This window comes from Anas platyrhynchos, chromosome 1, assembly GCF_047663525.1.
Source record: "Anas platyrhynchos isolate ZD024472 breed Pekin duck chromosome 1, IASCAAS_PekinDuck_T2T, whole genome shotgun sequence".
Lineage (NCBI taxonomy): Eukaryota > Metazoa > Chordata > Aves > Anseriformes > Anatidae > Anas > Anas platyrhynchos.
Window position 1 is genome coordinate 204,584,145 of NC_092587.1, and position 26,048 is coordinate 204,610,192.

Sequence of the window (26,048 nt, forward strand, 5' to 3'; positions counted from 1 at the left end):
TTTTCTTTTCTTTTCTTTTTCCTTTCTTTTCTTTTCTTTTCTTTTCTTTTCCTTTCTTTTCTTTTCTTTTCTTTTCCTTTCTTTTCTTTTTCCTTTCTTTTCTTTTTCCTTTCTTTTCTTTTTCCTTTCTTTTCTTTTTCCTTTCTTTTCCTTTCTTTTCCTTTCTTTTCTTTTCTTTTCTTTTTCCTATCTTTTCCTTTCTTTTCTTTTCTTTTCTTTTCTTTTCCTTTCTTTTCTTTTCTTTTCTTTTCTTTTCTTTTTCCTTTCTTTTCTTTTCTTTTTCCTTTCTTTTCTTTTCTTTTCTTTTTCCTTTCTTTTCTTTTTCCTTTCTTCTCTTTTCTTTTCTTCTCTTTTCTTTTCTTCTCTTTTCTTTTCTTCTCTTTTCTTTTCCTTTCCTTTCCTTTTCTTTTCAACACTCTATAAGAAATGTCTGCTAAAACTCTTTTAATGATTTGTCATCATTTTAGTCTGAAGTCAGCACTTCACATCCACGTTCTGCTCCGCACTGAGTTAGCCTGTACTCACTTTACCTTTCCAGTGTCATGACTAGGTGTATTTTCACTGGGAGCAGAAAAAAGTCAAGATTTCCTCCCCTACCTAACCTAAGTCAGTATCTGGAGGGAACATTTCCAAACCTTGTGATGTAGTGATTGCTTTGCAGCTGGACAGCTTCCTGATTGAGATGGGGGGGGGAAGGGGTTACCTGTAATAACCTGAATTTACATCTGTTAGCGTGACAGAGAAATTTTGCCAATATAAATAGCGTTATCGAACCTCAATGTGTCTTATTCCATAGGAAGAAAGGCTTTAAGTTGTTTAAGTAGATCCCAGGAACTTCTGGAAAACACTGCAGGAATTAAATTATCATTAGTGAACTGCAAATAGACCAATGCCCAATCTTTGGTCTTCATTTCCATCCCTGATGCTTAACAAGTGCAAAGACAGCAAAACACCCCTGGCCACATTCTCCGGGGAAACCTGAGGATATGTTTATTGCATGTTTAAGAATAAAAAGTGGGGCTTCCTCAATCTCTCTTGAAGTCTATTTGGAATGATTATGATGGAAACCAGAGTTCAAATACCACTGGAATCTCTTAGATGTGGGCTCCTACAGTTTCATTTTTCATTCTTCTGACTTTTGAGCACTACCACAAACTGATGAATGCCTAACTGTATGAAACACATTACATCCCACATTGCATTTCATCACTTCTGAACCCCCCAGGTCCTTCACAGAGAAAAACAACAGCTGCCACTTACAAGTAACTGCTTGCATTCGAGGAACTTGGACATCCACCGAGTGACCACGTGGACCCAGGTAAACCCATTTTACAGATACAAAATAGAGGCACAGATAACAGGACTGGAATCAGTCTGACCAAAATTCTCCCCCTGATTAGGGTTTGAGTCACCCTGGGCTCTCCCTCTAACTAAGGGGAGATGCCAGCACTCCTGGGGTGCGATTCACCTCCCATGGAAGCAGACATCTAAAGCAAATCAGATGAATCGCAACCTAAAAGTGACCATTTCTCCCTGCTGACTGCAAAGGGAGTCATGGGTGACTGGGTCATATATAGACAGCGACACAGCACACATCTAAAGCTGTGTGTGAGGTATCACATCTAGGGTTTGCCCAAGACCTGACAGCCAGCTAGCTATTGCAGCAAAATCTGAAGCTCATTTAAAAGTGACATTCATTTAATTAACAGTAAATGAAATAAATAATATAATATAATATAACATAATATAATATAATACAATAAAATACAATATAATTAAAAGCTGGTACTCTGGCCTGAGATCTGATTACTTTAACTGACTCAGAAGTTGTTATTCACCATTTTTAAATCTCTGTAGCAACAGGATGTCAATACATTGTGGACTACAGGATGTGTAGCAACTTTCTGTTGCAACAAGATTGTCGGCCACAATGAAAACTAGGGGGGATCTCTGGGGGATGAGCCTCATGCTGTGTGTACAAGGCTTACAGGAGACGCAAGTGATTTCACATCCTACAATGTGTTCCACAAAGCATGGAAGGCTGAAACACCACGATTGGAAAACCTGACCTAAAATATCCTGGAATTTACCTTTTGTCTTACTGTTTATTCTCACAGTTGCTGCTGCAATTCTGAGTTCAAAACAACAGCGGAGCACCTGGACTGCTCTTGGTGCTTCCTCCTGGCAGGAGGGATGGAAATCTGGCAAATCCCCCATGGATCTGAGACTTGGGACAAATGGTATCAGCTCCAGGGGCTGAACTCAAAGCACACCCAGCTGTACCAGTGCTACGAGCTGTGGGTTTTAGGAGAAAGCTGCTGGCAACAAAAGCGTATTGTCATCTTTAGATGATCCATTGGTCTGTGCTTGGTGGTCTCAGGATATTTCAACAGTGGCCAGGTTCCTGTGGGAAAAAATCATCACCCCAGTAGTGTTCATCTGGGGCAGTTGTTTGTACTTGCAAAAGAAAAGAGAAGAACTGCTCAGAGCTGTACAGGTGTCCTTATCTTAGAGACTGGGGTTTATTCCTTGTTGTAGGGATGGCTCCAGCAGGCACAGCATGGAGAGCTGCAAGCAATGCAGGAATTTGCAATGCTTCTGGAGTGAGACCACCAGAAAGCTTGAAACTGTGGAGTGGTGCCTTCATCTGAAATAAGGTTTTCACCCCAAAGACCCCAAAATGTTTTTTTTTCCTCACCCTGGTGCAAGCTCTGTTCTTTGCTGGAAGGGTCCCAGCTGAATTCAGATCATGATGGGGAGCGATGCTCTGGTGTTCCCTGTCTTCTGCTATGATTTGTAAAGACTCTGTGACAACCCCTATGGTACTGGCACACTAAAGAATCAATGAATATAATTTTCTATTATTACTGTCAGTTACCTTTCCTGAAGATGTTTTTGGCATGTTTTTTTTTTGTTTGTTTTTGGTCAAAATTCCTTGGTAAACCTTCATTCCTCTACGACGGATCACAACTACCATGCATTTGTTTCACAAGACCCCATAGCACTGCGGTTCGCTTCAGTAATTATTTACAGTCTCTGTGTTGGAAACTAAGTTTTACCATGAAATTTTCAGGCAAATGAGTCAAAACTGGGTGCCTACAGCCATACTTAGGCTTTCTGAGAAATGTGATCTCATTCAGAGAAGTGTCAAGAATTTTTCTGTGTCAATGGAAAGCAGAGGTGCTCAGCACCTTTGAAATACTTTCAAACTCAAGTATCTAAAGATAGATTTAAAAGCCTAATTTGAGAACCTGGTTTTAAAATGTTGGTCTAGAAAATTCTGTGGTTTAAATTTTCTTCCACTTGCATATCTACAGAATGTAAAAGGTCTGGGGCAATGAACTATGAAATACTTGTGAATGTTACATCTCAAAAGCAGTTGCATTTCAGTAGGGAATTTGTGGTAAAGACAGTAGAGATTTTTGTTCAAATTAGGTAAGTGTCAGTTAGATGATGGCCCATTTCCCTTGAGGAGGTTCTAAATAATAACAGTAAATCATTTTAAATATCCTCTATCTGTAAAAATCCCATGAATTCCTTCAAGACGCAAACTATGTTTTTACTTTTATTGCATAATAAGTCTAGAGTAAACAAATATGTACAAAAATATACACATCCCTTATGCCATTTCCTTTAAAACCAGAGAACATTAATTTGGTAAGAAGTCATTTAACCAAGATTTCTGATGAACTTTCACTGAATTATAGGAATTTACATTATGAATTTGGTTTACCATCTTGTCTGTTTTTGTTAGGAAATACTCAGAATAGCAGTGGGATCATCTGGGACAGCAAACCCCAAATCTCTCAGCGTCATCACTCTCCTAAAAAGCAACGGATTGCACAAAAGGATGTTTTGCTCACGATGTTGGTTTTCGATACAGAACGTGTTTTCTTCTGTATTTGAGTAATAAATTGAAAGAAATGTAGCAAATTTACTAGTTGCTTATTGAAATCTCATTTAAAATGTTTTACTTGTCATTTATTTCTACTCAACTATTCTTTTTTATGGTCATGTTACCAGTAGGAAGTTAAAAAGAAAAAAAGTAATTATCTCATGCATAAATTTAATGATATCATTTTTAGGGTCACCTATACCTTTTAACAAGCAGTTTTAAAAATAACCATGACTTTCATTGCTGGTGTGAGTTTTCACCAGATACCTGCTGAGCTTCTGAGCATCCGCATTATCTTTAGTAAAATGATGTGTTTTCCCAGGCTCAGATATTTTAAGACATATTAAGACGTAATTTACAATTTACATCACTCTTTCCAAACAAACCGTCCCATGGAAAGTCCCCAGCTGCAAACGTTTCACACACATGTACACACACACAAAAGTGATGAACTGATATTTGGCAACAAACCTGACAGACCATTGTAAAAATTAAACTCAAGAGGAAAAGGGTGGGGGTGTCTAGTTTAAAAAAAAAAATTAACCAGCTTATATTACCCCTCCCTGTAAGCCTACGATTTTTCTGCACAACCAGTTCTATTCTCAAAAGAAAATTCACTTGGTAACACGGCCCCATATACAAAGACTCACACTGCACATTGCAACTGCAATGATGCATCCTGGGCCTGATCCAGTGTGGGCTAGAGGTGATGGAAAGGCTGTGCATGCCTGGAGACATCAACCCCAACCTCAAAGTCATCCTGAGAAGCACTTTGCAGAGCACCTCTGAACTCCCCAGGGCCTCTGAGGAGACCACAGCCCCCATCGCTGCTCCTCTCCCCAACAGCACATTGAGTGAAAGTTCAGTTGGGCAGTGAAAGATGTGTTGGTCATCATCTCCAAAGCATCTGGTGGCCTCCCCCAGCGTATCTGAGAGCCCTCTGCTCCACAAAGGAAACCCAAGCAGAGCTCTGTGGTTGTGTTTTGGCTGCAACAATGCCATGACTGCATATTAGAAGCCAGAGAAAAAAACTCAAGGCCACCTTCCATCCCTTCCTCTCTGGAAGGCCATGCACGCAGTGTTGGCCCAAAACACGGCTGAGATTCCTTATCTACCACCAAGAGATGGCATGGATCTGGTAGGAATACAGAGGAGGGATAAAACCAAGCCCTGCACCAAGTTCTGCAGATCCAACCACCTTTACACCAACAGCAACACAACCAGCTTGCACCTCCAGGGAGTTACAGTGACATCAGAACCACAAGCAGTGGGATGAGTCCTAAGCAACTGAATCTGAAGAATGGAAAGAATTCATGAAAGACTGGAAAAGCAGGGAAGAAAATCTAGCTGGAAGTGTTTGGACTTTGTGCAAGAAGTGTGTTTGGCCTGGCTTTCCGTGGTTTTTGCCAATGTGAGGTGAAAGCGTGAGTCAGTGTGGGCCTAGGTGGCCTGCTCTCTTCAGGCCTAGCTGTGGGAGCACAGCCTGGGGAAACTCGCTAAGAAGGAACAACTTGGAGAAATCAAAAACTTGCACAAGATGATTTCCCTCATATCTTGGCAGTCACTGTTTGAGTTCAGCCACAGTTTCATAGCAAGAAACTACTGCTCACTGCAGACACATCCCAGACCCCTCATGGTTTGGAGGGGGGACAGCACAACACCTCTATCTAGGCAGAAGCACACAGCTTAGGACATCACAGTGTCATTTTTTTGATTATTTTAATGCTCTATATGCTTCCATCTGTTAAGCTCTCCCATCAGATCACTCCTAGACAGCAGCTGTGTGTCTTTGTGTTCAGTTTCAGCTGAATTTGGAACAGCAGCCTAAGAAACCTGATGAGCCCTCAGCAAAACCCGATGTGGGTCCATCCCATGCTGGAGGCTGAAAACATCCCTTAGAGGTCTTAGGAGTGAAGAAATCAAATGCTTGTTACCTCCAGGCCTCACCTGTGAGCTTCAGAAGTGGTTAATGGGGTGAGATGCTGCAATATTACACTTCAGGCCCTTTTCTGTGAATGAGGACCTCGGCTCCACCAGGCACAGACGTGAGGCGACCTCAGCCATGGTTTGAAACTAGGCACAGGTAAACGTAATTAAAACGAAAGCTGCTCTGCAGACCTGAAGGTTGCTAGATAAGACCGAAAGCAGAATGCACCATCAGACCAGAGCAGAGGAAATGAAGAAATGGAAGCAGCCTATGCAATGGGGACCTTACCACTGGAGGAAACATCTTATCATACCTCTCTGACTGCTTGCCCGTAATTTCAGTGCTAGCGTCATTCATCTCGGAGCACAGCACCAGCAGCACCAACAGGTTTGGGGAATTTTTTTCCCCCTCCACATCTGCTGGCAGAGGCCGTGCCAACCGAGACTGGCTTTGTGAGGCTCGCAATGAACTCTCACCGTGTGCGAAGGTGGCAGCGTGTTGGCAAATACATCCTGCTCTTCTCAGAAATGAACCTCACAAATTGGGTGAAGACATGCTGAAATCCTGCCGAACCTTCATCACCTGCAAGTCCTTGTAATTAACTACAGCTGAGACAACCCTGCAGACCTCTGGGCTATAGGAAGCCCCATCCTCAGCCCTGATGGATGTCCCTCCAGCACAGATGGAGCTCCTGATAAGCCTAGACCCCCCCTCCGCCACTCCAGTCTTCTTCCACCAAGCCCTCACACCAACAAACAGCAAAAGAGTCAACAGCACTGCAGTGATGAGTGAAGTGAACCCTAAGCACCTGAGCTCAGGGGCAGTGCTTAGCTTGGGTATATTCATGGTTCTTCATCATTCATGGCTCTGTTGACCTGCACAAGCTGGGGATGGGATGGGGCTTGCACCAGCCGTGGTTTCAGCCCCTGACATTGCTGCAAGGACAATTGAAGATCCCCCTCCAGATACACACCTCTTGACTTCACCGTGTGCAAGGTGGGGATGTCCCTAGAAGCTGTCTTGGTGGCTGTTTCTGATGAACAGCCTGGAAACCACCACGGGAGGTGAAACCACCGAGGAGGCTCTCAGCAGCCTGCCAAGGCAGCAACTCAAGCACCGTGCAGCACAAGGGCACCTCAAAATGCTGACAGTGGCTGTGCATGGTGTTGATCCCTTATGTTCTGCAGCCCCCAGGCAGAACAGGAGCAAGGTCTTTCTGGTACCTTTGGGGGTAGAAGATATCAAAATCCAGTCTTTGTGCCCCTCCCAAGGGCCTCCTTCTTGTTCCTGTACTTAATGATACATGAAGTGGTAAATGTGGTGAAAAACAATGATTTACATACAGCTTTGGAGCCTGAGGCTGCTTTGCTAAAAGACGAAAAGATCACGTTGACCAGCAACTTTTATGCCTTATTCCCACACACCAGATAAGATTTGTCTTTCAGATTAAAAGACTGTGACATTTACAAACCACCACGCAGTGCAGGCTTCCGGATAAATAATTATTCAATCCCAATTCACCTGCTGTTCCTGGTCAAAAGTAAACACTCAGAGACAGAGAAAAAGACTCGTGGGACTTTACTACAGTGAGATAAGACTAAAGGGCTGGAGAGAAGAAGCCAATCAATGCACATGTATAATTGGGCACAAAGACTTGCATTTACCTTGAGATGTGTGCAGCACTTTGGGTAGAAAGCCAATGAAACCGTGCTAAAAAAAGAGACAGGTAGCAAAGGTCAGGATTAGCCCTGCGTGCAAAGGTAACCCTCAGCTTTGTTCTGCATTGTGCAATAAGAGATAATTAGGCATGGCATTGAACAAAACCCCAAAGCTTGGCTGTTAATAGTCACAGTGATGCTACAAGCAGTTCTCAGATACACTGAAATTGCTCTGGGAAAGAAAACTCCAGGGGCAGCGAGATTTCGGTAAATGTCGATGAACCTTGTGTGGCACTGAGTTCCCGGTGAAGTGGAGGAAGAAATCAATTTGCTTAGTCATTAGCGAGGCAGTCATTGCTATCCACAGAGCCACCCCCATTCTTATGTGGGATGACACCGTATCGATTGCATTTTTTTTCATGGGGTAACTGGGAGGAGTGGTGAGGGCACCAATTGTCCCCAAATTTTTACCACACACACTTACTCTGATGGAAGTTTTCGTCCCTGTGGAATTGTACTGGTGTGAATTTGGGGGAACGAGGGAAAGAATGACGACCGCTCCGGGAACAAAGCACAAAGCACTGAGATTTGACGTGACTTGATAATAGTTTTAATGAATTTCACTGGTGTGCAGGATCGGAGCTATGATACATCACTGACTGTATCCCTCTGCTAATTAACAAGAGCCCTGAAGCAATTTTTCCCCGTGTATGTCATTGAAGCACAGCCCGGTCTTTCCTGCCTGCCCCAATACACTGATTAATATAATTAACAGTCAGATTTTATGATTACTCCAACCCATTTATTACCAGTCAGCCTGAGCCAAAAATTCACTTCCCTCTTACTGACAAGCCAACTATTTGCATTATTATTTTGTTTCAGACTCTAAACACCCTTCAATTTATACTGGTGAGTCAATCTCCTCTAGCTGTAAACCGCTGGCTGGCAATTTCCCTGGGAAGAAAAAAAAAAAAAGAAAGAAAAGAAAAAAAAAAGAACTAGCTTTCATCCTTAGCATCTTTGTGAGGGGGAATGAAAGCCACCATGCCAAGAGAATCATCCTCTTGATATTTTTCAGCCTCTCTGCCTTGACTCCAAACCTTTATGGGGACAAGAGGTGCCATTGGGGTGTTTCATTGGGGTGTTTTGTACACCAAAGTCCCTGGGCAAGTTCCCTCTGCTGTTGGCAAATAGGGGTGAGCGTAAAGCTGGGATAAACATGAGGAGGTAACATCACAGGAGAGACCCTCCTGGGGATGTCACAGGGTTTGGGAAAGGAAATCCATTTCTTCCACCAGGGTGGATACAAGCTGGCTGCAGTCTCTTCCTCCATGGTCCTCTTCCTCCACGTCTGCAGTTCCTGGTAAACCGCCGAGTGACTTCCAGATGGGCTAAAGGCCCGGGAGTATTTTTAAAGCTTTGTTGCTTTTATTTCTTCTGTTTATCTTTCTGTTCCGTGATGACAGCTGAAGTAATCCCAGCCTTTGTGAATAAACTCAGCGTTTCACCTGTGTTTAGTTAAAGACCACGAGGTACAACACTTCGCACAAACACAGCCTTGTCAAAGGAGCCATGCATCGCACATTGTGCTGGAAATTGTATTACCCAATTAATTAATTACCTTATTTTCCATTCTGCCAAGACCTCAGCTGAAAGTTTGCTAAGAGCTGTCCCAGCCCAACTCCTTTCATTACAGACTAGCTGACTCTCAACTTTTTTTTTATTATTATTATTTTCATTTTAAAATATGCAGATGTGACTTGCAAATTGCATTATGGGGTTCGTTTTTTTTCCAGTGAAATTCTCAATTTCCAGTGAAAATGTTACATCTGAGCAACCTACTGGCATCACTTTCTTCTCTGAGATGAATATTCATCCATCTTGCATTAAGCCCTTTAGCCAAGGCCTTTATTGGCCAAGTACGATTTCTTTAGTCCAAGCCCTTAACCTCCAGTCCTTCTTTTGCTGGCAGCCTGGAGCCTGAATATTTTGGGACAGATGCTCAGGGCCATGGATCATTAAGAAATAAAGATCGTTAAGAAATAGGAGTTTGCTTTTCTCAGAGTTAGTCTGGAACATTTCATCCAACACTCATTTTCCTGCACTCTGCATTTTTCATTTTCATTTTAATTTTTAACTAAGAGGTCTAGTTCCTATTTTCTGGCTGTAAGTGAAATAAACCACAAAGAATCTCTCTTCTCATTAAAAAAAAAAAAAAAAAGAGTGAGAGAGAGAGACTGTAACACTGGTCTTGTGTGGATCTCAGGAAAAGAGCACGTAAAAACCACAAAAGGTTCAAGAGGAAAGCTCCACACCCTTCGCCCAGGAGACACAGACTGCAGCACTTTGTGTACCACATTTTGGAGCACCCACCTATTGCTCTGTGAGGTTGTAGAGATGCACCAAGGTGTTGTATCTGATAATCTTTTGGGAGATAAGAATTTACAACCTGAATGAAATGGGTGATCCAACAGAAGACTACACCGACTTCATCGCCGGATGCCAAAGCTTGATCTCTAATTCCAGAGCAGGGTCAGGTTGGAAATGAGGAGACATTTCTTCTCAGAAAACTTGGCAGGAAAAACTTGGCAAAAAAGCAGGCAGAAAACTTGGGTGCATGTGCAGGGAGGGACCCCAAGTACACCACAGCAGGTCTGGTGGCTGGGGAGAATCAACTCAGGTGAAGTAATGGATCATCTGCACTTCATGTGACTTTACTTTCCTGTTGTTTCTGAAGTAAACTCAAGTCTTCAGCTTTTCAAAAATCTCAGATGAATTTGCAAGAAAATTTTGGTTTCTGTCCCAAGCTTGGGTACCCCCTGAGTTCCCACCTAGGCTGCACCCAACACTCCTGAGTCTCATTTTCTCTCCTATTTCTATTAAGACCAACAGGAATTAGAGTCCCATTCTACCAGAGGGGCACTTGGGTGGTACAAAAGGTGTTGTGATACATCCCTTTGCATGGCCTAAAACCCAAGAAGCCAGCCTGGGAGGGTTTTGTATTGCCCAGCTGGGCACCCAGCTTGGCCACGCATTGCTCCTGAAATGGTGCTTTGTCTGGATTCCCTTCATCAGTCCACTGACACCAGGCAGTTCCATTTCCCCATTGCTCACCCTCCTTACACAAAAACCATAGCCAAGCTCTTTGTGCATCATATGATGAACCTCCTGTCTGAGGCTCTGGAGCTAGCTTAAACTCACCCTTTCCCAAATGAAAGAGAAACTAGAAGATGAGCGCAAGGAGATCAGGCAGAGGAAAAATATAACATGCTGTGAATCCTATGAAGAAATCTTAGGTCTTCATCAGTTAGGATGGATGTCTATTTACTCATGAAAACATGTTTGAAATAAATATCTATGTGTTTTTACTTTTTCTACACAGCAAAAAAAATAGACCAAGAGCACATGCAAATCTCTTCCAACAAATTGCTATCACTCTCTGGAGATAGTTTTTTGTTTTCCTAGTTTTTAATGATAATTTTTACATTTGAAAGCTGTAAAAATAAAGCGTTTGTGTTATTTTTTCTATTGTTATTTTACATTTTTTTGTAGAAAGTACAGCACGGTGAGACTGGGTTTCTGGGTTTCTGACTTGGGTCCATGGGAGAAGAAAGGCAGTAGTCCTCTTGCCGGACCGATGCAGAGCAGTATGTGGGCAAATTTGGGAAGAAAAGAAGAAAAAAAGCGTGTGAGCTCATTTAATTTTATTAGCTAGTTATGGAGTCCACCAAAGAAAATATTGCATAGGTCATTTCTTCCTTCCCTGTTTTCTAGAACTGAAAAATTACATTTTGGGAGGAGCACAACTCTTCCAGGATGTTTATATTGGTAAGGGAGCTATTACAAAGGTAATTGTACACGGAGGGAAAAAAGATACTTAGAAATTAATTAAAATATGGTGGGAAGGGATGATGTGATGGTTAATTCTGGAAAGAGGAACAGCCCTGTGATCCACCTGACCTTGTAAAAGAGGTTGGGAGCCTAGGAAATGGTTGATTATGGGTCCAGTTTCCATTGGCAGAAATGCTGCCACTGGAAGTTTGTGGGTCCCGGAGTACCACAAAACTTCACTTGTCAGCCTTTTATTACCGTCATTGGTGTAGAAAGGACACGAGGACACCTGCAGAAAAAATCACTGAGGGACATGTTCTCTGCCTTACCCTTACAAAAAGCAGGGTTTGCAAGAAAAAAAATAAATACGAAAACCAAGTTCCTACATGAGAATATGCTCTCCATCAGAATTTCTCAAGACATGGTGTGAAAAGACACATTTGCACACCATGCATAAAAGATCAGGAATTATCCCATCTTCATAATATTTCCAGTTTCAAGTTTAATAGAAACATCTTGCTCCATATGAAATGTCAAGGACTTTGAAGGTTTGTGGTCCAAAATAATTGACGGTCTATTATCTAGACCAAAATTAATGTGCAAGGACTTTGTGAAAAAAAAAAAATAGAGTATGAAGACTCTAAAAGATGAGCAGATAACTTGTGAAAAGTAATATCCAACCCTGCCTCCTCTTTCAGGCATAATCCAGTTTAGTAAAATAATCACAAAGAGGCTCACAGTCTGGATATCAGCATCAGTGCTGCAGAGATATTTCTGCTACACGCCTGCCCTGGATGATCACTCCCGCTCCTGAAGTGCCACCAAGCACAGTTTGGGAAAAAGAACAGGATGTTCTGACACAGTGTTTGGTAGGGACTGTTGTTATGCAACCTGGACCCAAAAGAAAGAGAGAATCCAAATCTATTTCTTGTGTCTTTGGGTAAAGGATTCACAGCAAATGCAACATTTTTAACTAGTTGGGTTGAATGTCGAGGTGTCATCAAAAGATGCTGAGTGGATTGCTGCTTCTTACATCAAACAATGAACATCATAAGGTCCATCAGCATTCCACTTTTCCCTTGCTTTGCTGTGCAAACACCCCTTTTTGTCAAATTAGAGATTCATCTTGGCTGCATAAAGCCAACAGTCAAGGAGGCAAAGGAGCAGTGCTGACACATTTCAAGTAATTTTGCTTGGGATGAAAAGAAAAAAAAAAAAAAGGAAAAAAACTTTCATGGGCACAGATGTTACCCCACATATGATGAGTGGAACCTGTTTCCAGCAAAGCCAAAGAGTCGGTGGTAAAGCCAGAAAATAAACTTGGGATTTGAGTCTTAAACTACAGACAACCCTGTTGTCTCTAACTGAATACTAAATGGAAATGAAAAATAGAGGGAAAAGAAAAAAAAAATAGAAAAAATAGAAAAAAAAAAAAAAAAAGGAAAAAAAAATACTAAACAAGTAAAAAAGAAGAATAACTTCCGATAACTTTGCATGGAAACGTGGCTGCAGAAGCTATGGATATTTGATAACAACATGGACACAAAGCAGATGTGCTGACCTGGTATTTGTTGGCAGGAATTGTCCAGCAACTCGACCCAGCCTGCTGAAGGCAGGGTGAGATGGGAAGGGAGCCTGCATGTGCTACGCATCGCTTGTGGTGTTTTTTCCCCCACCTACTCATACAGTAGGTTTGTGACTTGAATCTGTTTATTTTTAGTGGGAAGCCCAAGTAGGTAAATATGCGCTCTGAGCCGATATTTTAGACAGGGAGGTTTAATTATGTATGTGTGCTAATTGTTGTTATGTTTCTGAGCATTATTGATTTTGGACTCACTCCTGCACACCCCTACGCACCAGAAGAGGAGAGGTTGTTTGGCTGCTATTGCAAACACTGCTATACAAACCGATCAGGGTGCGGGATTTTTTTTCCACTGGGTTTTTGCTGGAAAAGTCGGAGCTGTTGGAAGCTGCCAAAAAGGTCTTGGGAAAGAAGCTGTCTGTTTATCTGCGGAGGAGAGGCTCTGGAGAGGCACATCCCTGCCTTACACCTGCAAAACACAGCCACCAAGAGGTACAGGTGACGTGGGACTGAGCCTCTCTTCTTGCTCTGTGTTTGCTTTTCGCTGCAAGAAGCCATGAGATCAGCTGTGCCAGCACCAAAAATACCAGCGAGCTTTGCCCACCCTGCCAAATTTGTTGATGGCTTACACCTTCTTACCATGTCTGATAAGTCAATGAAGCCGATGAGGGTTCAGGTCAGTAAGAAATTGAGTCTTTCTCCTGCTCACATGGTAAATCTGCAATCCTTCAACTGGTTGCGTAAGCGCTTGGCCGTGCTCCAGTCACCCCAAGTCCCACAGGCAGCATGAGATTTCTGTGTTGTGCACAAATGTGTCCTAGGGCATCTGTGCATGGGAACTTTTCCTAATGAAAGCTTCATAAAATGGAAAATTAACACTGAACATGGGCACTACAGGCTAATTTCATTTGGATACCCAATTTTCTCCAAACTTCTTGGTCAAGACCTCTGAGAATAAAGACCTTTTTTTTTTTTTTTTTTTTTTTTTTTTTCTTCTAGAAACACTCCAGTTCAGTCCCAAACCTGATCTACATTTTTTGGGTAATATCAGAAAAATAAAACTTACTATAAATAATAACAAACAAACAAAAAACTTAAATCAGATGGGCAAATAAATTGCAAGGTGTAGTAAAATTACATGATTGTGATTAAAACTGAGCATGGAAAGGCAAACCAGAGTTTAGACTTTAAATGACCCAGACCAAGTTGGACTAGCTGAAGACCTATCTTAATATCACCCATAGATTTATCTCATTTCCACTCATTTTCTAGTCTTTAAACCAAAAAACAAAACTCTAATCACCCTCACCCCAAGCAGATCTCCTTCTAATCACATTGTCATGACAATACGTCTTTTTAATATTGCAGATGCTCAGGAACATCTTATAAACAGGATGTAAGTGAAATATCTATTAAAAAAATTAACTAGATTGCTGCAGTTGCTAAATATTATTAGATGTTTCATAATACTCAGTGTTTTATGGCCAACATATAAACCAGCAGCTGCTGTTAAGACAACTTTGTTTTTCCACTCATAATCAAATTTTGGCTTGTGGAAGGGTGTTATTTTGCTACTCTTATTCTTTTTTTTTTTTTTTTTTTTTCTGGGAATTGTTGCACCAAGCACAGACAAACAGAAAAAACACTGTTATCTTAACTTTTTTTTCCTGGGTTTCTTTATTTTTGTGTTTAACCCACCCACCTACTCCCCCAGCTATTGCTGATAGCTGTCCTCTGTTGCTTTTGTGCTGCTGGGGATGGCTCAATGTGTCTGCAGCTGCTGCTCGGGGGCTGTTTTCCAGGTCCCACACCTGGGTGGCTGCCCCAAACCCTTTCCTGAATCCATACCATCGTGAAGCTGGTCTGTGTGTTGGCTTTTCCTTGTGTGCTGCTTTCCCTACAAAAGAAAACCTGGTGTTCAACGGGCTCCCAGTTTTGGTCCTCTGTATTTGTTTCCATCCACCTTCTCTCCTGATGTATTTCTACCAGGCTCTGGCCTCTCCGCTCCACCCTGGCGCTGCTCCTGGCACTCTCCACCCCACCACATGCCCAGGACCTGCAACTCAAACATTATTTATTTTTTTTTTCTCCAGGAAATAACTCATTTTCCTTCCAGAACCACCTCTCCTCCTCCCATCGACTCCCACACCTTTGACTCTTTTTTCTCCTTTGCTCCCTTTGCTGCAACATGTCACTTGGTCTTTTCTTTGATTCCCAAGTCCACACTTTCCTCCTCCTTTTTTTGGGACTCACAAAAAGAGTCCTCCTTTTTTTTTCGGGACCAAGACCCCGCACAGTATGCAGCCATGCACTTGAAGTTCAAAACAAAGCTGTGCAAAGACCTCTTCTTTCCTACCTTCACCAATCCTGCCTTTAAAAACCTTCATTTTTCCTGTAAGGGCCAAGATTTAGATAGACCCTCATTTCAAAACACACTGGCTTATCTCTATCTTCTCATCTAATTTCTCTTTTTTTGTCTCTTCACATTCTTGGCCTTGTGCCTTTGCCCCTTCCCTGTGTTCATCTGTCAAACGTTCTCTTTTCTTCAAAGCACTGCTTACGACTCAGCCCTCCAAGCAGCACTCCTCTTTTCTAATCACTGGTAACCCCAGATAATCCTTACCATGAAATATTTTCCCATGCTCTGCCATGTGTTTAGCTACTTCAGATTTCAAAGTCTCCTAGACAGGGAGTATGTCTTATCTGTGATCTATAAAACACTGTTCACGTCTATGCTACCTTACAAACCTTATCTAACACATGGATTTCACTGCAGCGTGCTCTGATCAGCCACGAAAGGATGAGAAGGACCAACTAAGACATGAAGTTAACCATTTAGAGCCTAAAACAAAGAACCCAACAACATGAAGAGATTGATTTAATGAGAGATTTTGATTTCTATTGTAAAGAAATTATTATTCACAACTACATTTGAGCAAGGGTTAGCTTTATTTTTCCCCCCCCCCTTTTTTTTTTTTTGGTATGTTTGGGTGTTTTTTGTTTTGTTTGGGTGTGTTTTTGTTGTTGTTGTTGTTGTTTGTTTTGTTTTTTGTTTTTTTTTTTTTTTCTCCGTTGCTTCCACCCAGGAGGAATTTCCTCTGACCCATAAGTTTGTGAATAGATATCTCACGTTGCTTTGTTCTGATGGTAACTGCTGTGCTAACACATCAGGTCTGGACAGTCACTGGACCATATTCCTCAGGACCCTGACACCCTGACCCTGTCTGGCTTATTGGGAGAGTTGTAGACAGTGAAATTAAGCTGTTGGGAGCGTGCGTACTGCCAAAATCCAGGATGGTAGGGAATGAGGCAAAAAAGTCAGAAGTGGTTTTTGAAACCTAAGAAAGCAGGGTGACCTTCAGGACTGTTAAAGTCCCCAAAGAGGTACCTCCAGATCTCCTACATGGTGAGAAGATCATTTGGGAATAGGGGCAAAGACAACTTTTAACATCAGCCCCCTATTAAATCACCCCGGATCTCTAAAAACTACCTCACTGCAAACGCAGTCAGCAGTTTCCCAGTCTCTAGCAGCAGAAGGTTTGGCAGGACACACAGCACCAGCTGCTGTGTCTTGTGTACAAAGTCAACACCTAGATTGCCGTTCCCTTGTAAACTGAAGTTACAACGTGCGGCTGTTGTTAATGTTTTCATATTCCACCCCAAGTGAAGTGGCTCGGCAGAGTGACTCTGGCTGACCTGCTGCGTGTGTAAGCATGGCCTTGGTGCTGAGGCCAGGAGGAAGGAAAATGAATGCTACTGGCAGCTAACAAAGCACAACTGCTGCAAAAGCTCCCAGAGCACCTCAGCGTCATCTGTTGCTGACCTGCACAAACCACGGTGGTTCCAGTGGAGAAGGAAGGACGTGCTGACATTTGCTTTCGGAAAGCAGCACACTTACCCAGCCTCCAGCAGATGTGTACTCCATGAGCATGTTACTCGAAATTTAGGTTGGATTTTAGGATAAATTTCTTTAGTGTAAGGGTTCTGTTAGGACTAAGTTAAAGGTTGGACCAGATGATCTTAAAGGTCTTTTCCAACCTGAATGATTCTGTGATTCTGAGTGCTGCCAACCTAGCTTCTGGCTTCTTGAAAAGTCCAGATTATCCTACACAGTATACACATGCACAATAAAATGTAAGGCAACAAGTAATTTTCTTTACATTTGAAAAATAAATATCAACATCTAATTCATGGGAATTGAGGCTTCTGAGCAAGTAGGATCTAGTAGTGTAGCTCTCTTGCCATTATGGCTATAGTATGGGCTGATCGATGTACATACTATATGAACCCAGCCAAATGCTCTTAACCCAGCCCTGAAAACTGTTATATCTCCTATCAGATCCACAAAAACCTAACCAGCCTCGGACATCACACATTAATACTTGTAAAGTTGCAGCTATGAACTCTAAGGATGCACAGGGTTCTCTCTGGAAGAAACAATATATTTCACCGGGTCAGCTATGCAGCCCATAAACAGTAACATTTATGGCACGCAGAGCTATTTTCCCATCTGAAACCAGCAGTGGAGAAGGTGAGTTGGATGCTACAGTCCAGAATTTACCCACCTAGTTTTGGCAGTTCATTTTGGCAGCCCCTAAGATATTGTTGATCGAGAGTGTGCAGCTCTCTGCAGTCAGACTCATCTTCTTGGCCTGGAATTAGGTAGTAAAGATGATCTATCTATAACCACATTAGGTAATAAAGATGATGTATCTATAACGATTTTAGGTAATGAAGATCATATATCCATAATAGCAAAATAAAGCTGAAAATGAGCACTGCTGGTCACCGATGGCACAGGCTTCCTCTGGGGAGCAGATAACACGGAGAGAGCCCTGGATGAGGACAGCAGTCGCGTTTTATTGTTCAGGCACCACCCGGGGATGTTGCAGGGCAGAGAGGAAGCAGGCGGGAAGAAAGTGATGAGTTGTCAATTAAAAGTTGCCAATTAAGGAAAGAAGTTGCAGGGCCCTGCAGGGAAGCTGCTGAACGAGGACACCAGATGAGCAGCGAGATCGGCAGCTCAGGATGGCAAACTAGCCCGAGGAAAGACACAGCAGTTGGTTAATTACATGAAGAAGGCTGAGGACCAGAGGGAAGACTCCAGAAGATGCATTTCTCTCTTTCTTTTTTTCTTTGAGAGAAAGAAAAGAGCAGAACAAATGATTTATTTGCCTGGGGTCATAGAGACTCTCTCACCCAGATGATAAGAACCCCAGTTCAGCATTTTCACCACAAAGGCTTGCTCTCCATGAAGGAGGGAAGCTGGTCAGCAACCTGCTGGGGTTTATTTGAGAAGAGAGGCCTGAGGACAAGAAAAACACTAAGAGAGAAGGGACAGAGATTTCTCTCATACACGTGCAAATCACCGTAGTATTATATAATTTTTCCACTGGTAAAAATTACGTGTGTGTCATTTCCATCTATGCCCACACACAGGAGCAAAGCTCAACTTGCACAGCACCATTGGGTCAGCTCATGAAAGAGATGGGTCCTGGTAAAGGATTATGGACAACCATGGACCTATTTTTCCAAAGGCTGCATAAAAGGGACTTTTGCATCCTTTCCGACATGGAGGCTGCAGGTTTCCAAGCTGTCCCTTCCACCACCTGAACAGTGTGGTGATGGCGATGCATCTTGCCCAGTGCAGAAGCACTCCTTGTGGTTGTTAGACTGGTTGTTTAGTACTCATACCTGTAAAATCACTCAGTGCTGGATGGTCTCCTAGTCATTTGGATCCAACATGGTCTTCCTTGCTTCAGCAAACAGCTTTCTTGCTCAGAGGCTCTAATATGAAAGTCCACCTGGATGAGCAGGGTCCAGGAGACAGGTCATCTCTGCACAAATCAGAATTTCTCTTCCTCCACTCCAGTTGTGTGCTCATTTCTGCTTCTCCAGAACTGGGAGCTGTTAATTTTCTCTTCCCTGAGGTTTCTATATTGCTCTCTGAAATGGAAGCTGGGTTGAAGCCCTGGAAATGTCATGAACACCAAGGCACCAACCGTGTCAGCTCTGTGACTCACAGTAAGTTTGTGTTTGGGACCCTGATGGATGCTCCAGTTTTGCCATCTCCAAGACTCCATTACAGTTTCCACCACCTGTCCCTAGAGACCATTAGAACATAACAGAAACTGCATTGGGCATATCCAGAAATATCATCTTTAGTTCCATTTCTCAAAGAAAATCCTGTAAGGTTCTCCAGGACAGCTGCCATCCTAAGCAAAGTTTACTTGCATGATGGCTGTATAGAGACAAAATTTAATTATGATTTCAGAGAATAAATTACTGCTCTCATTCTCTCCAACCCTCATTTGTTTCTCTTACACGTGTTTTCCACATAGCCTTCAGTGGTTAACATAAGCACATTATTCCATTACAGGAAACAGCTATCCTTCCTCCTTCTCAAAAGGACAAATAACGGAGGATTTCCCACAAATATTTTAATCCATCACAGTTTCTTCAGTTCTGGACTTCTGAGAACATTCCGTTCAAGATGCTTCTTTTCAAGTAACAGCTTTTCTATTCTTATGTAAATCGCTTATATAATGTCACCCATTAAGAGTTGCAGAAAACATATAAAGAACTAAACTGGGCCTGCGCCTTTCGGTCACTCCTAGACATTGCTTCAAATGTCAAGGAACGAACAGAAGGGTGAGAAACTAAAGGCAGATTGGTAAAAAACATCACTTCTCTTCCAGTTGAGTCTGGGAAAGAAGTGAAGGATTCATGTCCATAATGCCATGGAACATGGCATGACCAGAGAAGAGGATTTGGGGTTTTTCTGGTAGTAATTTGTATTGTTTCGTTTTAGAGCCATTTCCTTTGTCAAGTGATCATGAAGGAGACCAGCCTGCTACCAAGCTCAAAGTGCAAAATAAAAGAGTGATTAAATATTATTGTTCTTTGCAGGAAACTCTGCACCCCACTGTAAACAGCTTGTGCTGTTCTGGTTTGAGTTCAATGTGAAACATCTGCGTAGGGTTGTTTATGCTCCTGCAAAACAGCAGAGAGCTCACAGCATGGCTGGACAAACCTGGCTTGATTCCTACAGGGCTTCATGCAGGTGGCATCTGATAGAGACACCTGAGCCTTTGATTTGTCTTTTACGTCAATAAGTATACGCTCTTAGGTCCGTCCTTCCCCCCAAATCACATGTTTGAGACAAAACTCACGTAAGTCATCTGCCAGCTCAGCTCTTCAGCATCCAAATACAAGGCCATGAAAGAAAGAAAAAAATAATTACGTGCTCATGTTTCAGAACTGAAGCATCCAATTAAACGAGTCAGTCTTTCCCAAGTAGCAACCTTTCTCCTCTCCCATTATAATCAAGTTCTATTCTTTTGACAAAACAATTTTATTTTCAATGAAACAATAAATGCTCAGCAGCTGAATCTAAAAGAAAACAGAACTTGGAGCAATATCACATAAGCCCATGACAATCTAAAGTAACATTAGCCTTTAGTTCCTCAGATTAACCCATTCATATTACATGTTCCTCACTGTCAGGGACGTCAGAAATCTCGTGGACTCCTTGATTTCATCTTACCACAAGTCTTACCACAAGCCAGCAGTATCCTACATAATTTGGAAGAGAGTGGCATCACCTAAATAGTAATGGAAATTAAAATTGTGTGCTAGTACAAGGCTGTAAGGGAGAAGAAACAGGAGCAAGTCCCAGAGTCTTTCTCACCTTACCCCATCCTATTTCAGCCCTCCCACTGCTCCACCACAACCCAGGGTGAGGAGAAACTAGAGCATCCTTTGGTAAACATCCAAAAAAACTTGATGCTTCAGATTTGGAGAGTCTCCCAGGAATGATGCCACTGATATCCCAGACATCGAGCTTCCTAAAACCAAACCCTCCTACCAGAAATACCCTGTGCTCATTGTCTGAACTCTGCTCATTCAGCACATGGGTTCTCCCCCAAGTTCTTTTGCAGGCAGCTTCTGATAATTCCTTGGGTCATTTTGCACCTTCTTTGATGTCTACCAGATGATACACTCTCTGGACAATTTGCAATCCTGCCCCATCACTGAAGAACTCACCATGGTGACTCCTCACAGAACCACAGAATGGTTTGGGTTGGAACAGGCCTTAAAGGTCATCTCATTCCAACCCCTGCCACTAGGTCAGGTTGCCAAGAGCCTCTTCCAGCTGGCCTTGGGCACTGCCAGGGCTGGGGCCCCCCCAGCTCCTCAGGGCAGCCTGGGCCAGGCCCTCAGCACCCTCAGAGGGCAGAATTTCTTCCCAAGGCCTCCCCGAAGCCTCCCCCCTGCCAGGTTCCACTCCCCTGCTCCACTCCCAGGCCACTGCCCCTCGTCCTGTCCCCCCAGCCCTGACCAAGAGTCCCTCCCCAGCTTTCCTCTAGGCCCCATTTAGGTACTGGAATGCCTCTGTAAGGTCTCCCCGGGGCCTTCTCTTCCTGAGGCCCACCACCCCCAGCTCTCTCAGCCTGGCCCCACAGCAGGGTCCAGCTTCTCACCCCCCACCACCCCCAGCTCCCTCTCCACAGGGCTGCTCTCCAGCCATCCTCTGCCCATCCCAGATTTGGGCTTGGCATTGCCCTGGCCCTGCTTCAGGTCCTTGCACTCGGCCTTGGTGAACCTCATGAGGTTTGATCCATCCATGAAGACGGATCAGCACATGACATTACAAAAAAACTTTTCAAAGTGTGTGGAAGGACAGGATGAATTTGTACACACCATGACACCACAGTCGGGACACCACAGTCACAAACTGGGAGGAGCAAGGCTGTAGCCGGGACACCATGCTCAGCATGGAGCTTGTTGCAACAACACAGCTCCGCTGGGTCCCTGCCAAGCCAACCAGAAGGTATCTACACTAAAGTCCTCTTGGGTTGGATTATTTATGTTTTGGTATTAAAATCTGACAAATAAACCTAACAATATTTTTGGCAGGACTCCAACGGCAGCAATAGTGTTATGTTAACATAAGTTACTACTTACTGCACTGCAATACGCAACGTGTCTGGCCAAGGGAAGCAGAAGACAAGTCTGCTCGACAAGACACTCCAGACAGCGTGAATTGCAGGAACAAGGCTGCCCCATTTCGCTTGACTTTTTTTCAGTATTTTCTTGACAATGAGGGATGAACTCTCTAGAAGAATGAGTACGATAAAATGAGCGGAACATAATAAACGGAGGACTCAAATTACAAGCATTTGAATTTTGATAAATCAACCAAAAGAAAAAAAAAAAAAAAAAAAAAAAAAGGACAAAAATTCTAAGTCTCCAGGAGAAACAATCATCATTTTCCACAGAAACAGAACTTGGGCTACCTAAGTGCATCCCTACTTCCTCACTGCTTGTTGTCTTCCAGGGCTCACCAACGATCTCAAAAACCAGCGAAGGAGCTGTCATTACTTTAATGGACATTGCCATGGAACATTGTAGCCACTAGGCTGTCCAGGGAAGGTGAATGCTTTTGTAGGATTGGCTCATTCATTTGCAGGGGACTGTATGGTATTGACAAGGAGCCACAAAAACGTGAAGCAAAGGAAGAAGGGATCTAGGTTGCTTGCAGGAGACTCTAAGTTTGTGGCAGTAATTGCAAAGTTGGTGTCATCATACCTCTTAGTGGCATTGACCTGCTGAGCTCATCAGTCCTGGGCTACAAAAAGTGGTCCGTAGATGACTCCTCTGTCTCTCACCAGCCCCATTTGGGGGCCTTTATCTACCTGTGGGATAGTTTATGTCTCCAAAGACAATGCACGTGTGCAACACAATGTCTTGCTTTGTGCCGTGCAAGCAGTGTGCCATCTTAGCAGTCTACAAAACTTTTTGGTGATTTCCAATGGGAATCTCACCCAGACTCAACCTGAAAACCTCCATTCATTATGTTACAGCCATCCTGCTAATCTCTGTGCTGTAGAAATTATTGCAGCATGAACGTGATGTCCAGGAAGAAAACGAAGAGAAGAAGGGAAAAGGTAACTGTGAAGTCCCTTGGCAGGCACACAAAGGACATCCTTTCTGCCAGAACCAAGAACCAGGGTGTGATTCAGGATGAAAATAAAGCTCACTCTCTTAAGAAAGTTGTCAGACAGGAAAAGTGATTCTCAGTGGCTTTAAAAACTTCAGAAAATTTATTTTCTAGGGGTGGAAGGTGAGGAGGAATGAGGTAATGGAGTGCTTAGCTCACCTCAGTCAGGAATTTGATATCTTTGTTTTACTTTGAGAGCTACTGTAAGCTTTGCAAACAAGCGTGCCACCACCAAGTTGCCCATCTGAGTACAAACCAGGACTAACCGTGTCTCACTATTACGGGGATTTTAGCCATTCCCCTCCAGTTGTCCTGCTAGCATCTGCACTCCGTTGCTTCCCACATCCCACTCGCCACTTGGCAAGCACCACAAGGCAAGCAAGTGTCCAGATCACTCTTTCTGCTCAACTCTTGCAAAGCTTTGGGGTCAGAGTTGTCCATGTGTCTTCTTGTACCTTGCTTGAGAAAATTCAAATGGCCAAGGTTACGTTTACCCTCAGATTCAATGTCTGCAACTGCCTGGCTCCCAGCCCCAGTTTATTTCAGCTTCAGTTCCTATTTTATTCTTATTTTATTCCTATTTTATTTCAAGACTCGCCCACAATATTGTTCTATAGAGCATCTGTACCGACATTTATAGTAACAGAAGCAACTCTGAGCCCCACGGTACATACAGAGTAGAGCATCTGATCAGATTAGGAAATTGATCTCCAACTCAATAATAATTTGTCATTAAGCCCTATTACATGCTCTCTGTACTCAACCAACTCTGTTTTGTAGTTCTTTGTCTTTAGACACTTTTGCAGATCTTTATCATGATTTTGGTCTCCGCAACCCCACCTATTGCAGGAGAACTCGTCCAGCCCTCAGGATGAATTCACAGGAGGCACTGAAGCAGTATCAGCAACCAAATGGGTTCATATGGCCTCAAGACAAAGCCAGCCAGGCTCCACTTTGACCAAAATCACTGCTTTACAGGGGAGGCACTCTCAAATTCACACACACAGGCTTGCGTGTTGTGCATTTACATAGTAGGGTAGCGCAAAAGCCATAAATCATGCCATAAAACCATGTTGTGGTCACCCGTGGATCTATATTTTGTATTTTCACACCAAAAGAGGAAGATGTGTGGTGCTCGCTAACAACAACTGCACCCAGTTGTAGATTGATGCAACTGAGAAAACATTTCAGAGGGCTCAAACCCTTGTCCAGACACTTTTTTAATATTAAGGATGCTAGAAAGTAGGAGATCACTACAAAGCTGCGTTAGTTCCTTGCGTCACCGTAGTCTAAATGTGGCTGCAGGGTGTATGCACAAGTAAGAGTCGGGAGAGGAAAACAAATATCCCTATTTCTGGGAACGCTGGAGCTACAAAACTTTGTTCTCACTAAACTTGTGCTACTTCCTACTTCTTGTGGTTTGTTCTCAGGCTGTTTTTAACCTCTTCTCAACCCAATATAGTATTTCTATTTCATGTCCAAAACAAACTAAGGAAAAAACAGAAAACACAGCACATATGAAAAACAATTGAACAGAAACCTTTTCATTCCCAAAAGGATTTCAACCACAATTTAGGTCTTTTTTTTTTCCCCCCTAATGAGTTCACATGTTCCTATTTTAGCTTATTACAAAAGCAACACTGTGGTGCCTCTAAATAAAGCGTAGGCTTTATTTTCCTGTTAAATAACAAAATGGACAGCTTTGGAAAAAAAAAATCAGCTGAATTTCTTGCTGTTTTAAAGGTGATTTTTCCTACCTCGTTACTACAACCTCATTAAGAAAAATGGCCAGATGGGATGAGAAGCAACCTACGTGCTTTGAGAACTTGTGAAGCGAGGTGTGAAGAGTAAAGATTTTAAGAGCTATTGAAGAGCTTCTTCTTGACCCTTTGTGTTGGATTCCCATGTCATCCACGGTGATATCCTTCTCCTGCAGGACCACGAGAAGGGTTTAAAATTTAGAAAAGGAGAAGAGGTCCCAAAGGTGCCACTAGCATGGGAAGAGCACCTTCTTCAGTAATAGGACAAGCAGAAGGGCAATCCCAACAGCAGCTCCTCACTTTTGGCTCAGGATCCTTACTTCTTTACACAGTCCCGCTGTCCAAAAAGGCTCTTCCCTCCCTCACAGTACCCCAAAGTAGCTGTTTATCCTACAGGCTCTGTTTTTACTGCTGATTTCAAAACAAACCTTTGCCATTTCCTGACCAGAAAAGCTGTGCTTTTAATTCAGCGCTAGAGACTTTGAAAGTCGAGGTACTGCTGCTTTCCACTATAAATAGCCCCAGCTCGCTATGACATCTCGCTGTGACATTTAGTTCAAACAAAGAAAGAAATCTTGACAGGAAACAAACAAACAAAAAAGATACAAAGAAAAGAAAAAAAAAAGAAAAAAAAAAGATAATGAGTTCTGGTATCTCTGGGAGAAAATCATTTCTGGATAAATTCGTAGCCTTGAACAAAGTCCTGGTTTCCAGCCCTTTGGACACGTACGTACCCCGTAGAAACTGCCTGAGCCTGATGCTGGAGGAGGCAGACCTTCTCCATATGACACACGGCAAGAAAAATTTATTCCATCATTTCTCAGTATAATTTCAAACTATTTCCTGGTATCGTTTTCACACTTCCCAAAACCCATGGCTATCATCCCTCCAAGTTATAACTGCCTTTATTTCCCAGAGCCCTGAGAGCAGCAGATTTTGTATCACGCAGTTGAAATCCTCCCATTGTGTCACGTAAGGGTGGCTGAGCACTGGAGCAAGTCATCAAGTTTGGATCCTTGGAAACTTCCAAAACCCAGCTTGGCCCAGGTCCTGAGCAGCCTGCCCCAGCTGGCCCTGCTTTGAGCAAAGGGCTGGAGCAGATAAAGTTGCAAGAAGTTGATTTTCCTGCAAAAAGAGGAGCTGGAACAGATCACTGCTGTGAACTGAACTTGGAGGGAGTGCATCTACCTATGAACGAACTCAGAGAATTAGGAAAGGAGAGACCTGAAGCAAGCAGAAGACATTTGTGTGTTGGCTTGCTTTGCTTTGAGAAAAGGCTGCAGTGCCAAATAGCATTTTAAGGATTAATTATTGACGTTTAAGGATTAATTAATCTGCTGGGAAAGCCTGGCCGGATGAAACATCCATCTCAAAGGGTTTACACTGCTGGAG

The 26,048-nt window shown here is 42.9% G+C and overlaps 2 long non-coding RNA genes across 6 annotated transcripts in view; one reads left to right on the plus strand and one right to left on the minus strand.

Moving 5' to 3' along the window:
* The window catches only part of LOC119716734 (uncharacterized), a 25,902-nt gene extending 23,653 nt beyond the window's left edge, over positions 1-2,249 (plus strand). For all 3 annotated transcript variants that reach the window (XR_005265242.2, XR_005265244.2, XR_005265243.2), the window contains exons 3-4: positions 1,226-1,318; positions 2,118-2,249. This is a non-coding gene — a long non-coding RNA (uncharacterized lncRNA). The remainder of the gene's footprint in view (positions 1-1,225; positions 1,319-2,117) is intronic.
* LOC110353522 (uncharacterized) overlaps positions 1-6,468 on the minus strand; it is a 10,088-nt gene extending 3,620 nt beyond the window's left edge. The window contains exons 1-3 of one of the 3 annotated variants that reach the window (XR_005265253.2): positions 6,136-6,468; positions 5,843-6,023; positions 412-847 (exon numbers count right to left, since the gene is read on the minus strand). This is a non-coding gene — a long non-coding RNA (uncharacterized lncRNA). Of the gene's footprint in view, positions 1-411; positions 848-2,282; positions 2,405-5,842; positions 6,024-6,135 lie in introns of those variants that run through there. The other 2 variants (XR_002404125.4, XR_011806587.1) reach the window with 2 other exon arrangements.
* Positions 6,469-26,048: the final 19,580 nt, after the last annotated feature.